This window comes from Nannospalax galili, unplaced genomic scaffold (genome assembly GCF_000622305.1).
Source record: "Nannospalax galili isolate Female #2095 unplaced genomic scaffold, S.galili_v1.0 scaffold506, whole genome shotgun sequence".
In the NCBI taxonomy this organism is placed as follows: Eukaryota; Metazoa; Chordata; class Mammalia; order Rodentia; family Spalacidae; genus Nannospalax; species Nannospalax galili.
The window spans coordinates 343,204-344,574 of record NW_008353883.1 but is presented as its reverse complement, the minus strand read 5'-3'; positions in this window follow the sequence as shown (position 1 = coordinate 344,574).

The following is a 1,371-nucleotide window of genomic DNA, read 5'->3' as shown; positions in this document are numbered from 1 at the left end:
CATGGCATGCGAACTGGCTCTTGGGATAATCAACCTCGCATCTGAGCAACGGCTGTCACAGTGCATGAGGTGTTTGCTGTTGTACAGTAAATGCTGACATGTCGCTGAAAACGGGCAAGCAAATGACATAGAAACATCACAGGCTCCCCAGCCCTGTGCAGTCGAAACACACTCTGTCTCCGGCGTGATGACCACGGCAATTTATCCAGCCAAATGTTGAAAATAAATGCCCCAGGATGTTCATACTGACCGCACTTATTTTCACTGATAGGTAGGGCATCGCTGACTCCAGCTCCGGGCAGGGGTGTTGGTTTTTGGACAATAAATTCCAACAAAAGCCACCATAAACTGTCCTGAAAACTGAATGCAAACAAGATGCATTCCCTTCCACATGGCTGTTCTTCAACAAGAAATGATGAAGGAAAACAGTGCTGAAATGCGCACTGCAATTCTTAATGGCATTTTAATAGTTTAAATTAGGAGCAAAAGGCCTCTCGGCATGTGGTTTTGCATAAACATTGCCCTTTCGTGATATTAATTGGGGTAGGAAGAGATGTCAGATGGCAGGCTTCCACTCGGCTCCCATGGTGCTACAGCTGAGTGACACAGAATCCCCTCAGCCCCTCAGACGCAACAGCCAGCCCCTCAATTTCACAGGAGAGCAAAACTTGTCAGCACCCCCACAGATGATGGAGGGACTCGATGTGGCGTGCACACACTGCCAGCTTGCTGGCCTGATGCTGCGCCTGCTTCTTGTGTAGGATGCTAAGCAGGGAAGAGCTAAAATCAAGAGGCTCATGGCCCTTCACATGCAGCTACAAAAAAGGTGATCAAAATAATGAGATTCCAAAAGATACAGCGGTTGTCTGGGATTGGCAATCAGGAGACATACCCGAGACTCCATCATGCCAGCAGAGGAAGCAGGAAGATCAAGTCTGCCAGGTAGAGTAGATGCGTGGATCTGCATATCCCAAGTTTGAAGCCATTGTGGACTGGGCCACATCATGAGACCCTCAAAAAAAAAAAAAAAACTAGGGAGCTAGAGATGTAGTTCAGTGGGTCAATAGTCATGCAAGTGTGAGGACCTGGATTCAAATCCCCGGAGTTGGAGTAAAAGCCAGATGTATAGCTCAAGTGTCTGTAACTCCAGCATTCCTGTGGGAAATAGAAAGTGAAGAAGGGAGACTCCTCCAAGGCTCACAGGCCAGCTATCCCGGCCCATGCAGCAGAAACACATCTCAGAGAGCCTGTCTCAAAAGCAGAAGGTAAAGACATAGCCAAGCTACCCTCTGACGTCTACACATGCACTGCACATGAATGCCACATGTACATGAATGTGTACACACAAAATAACAGAAAGAAAAGGAAGGA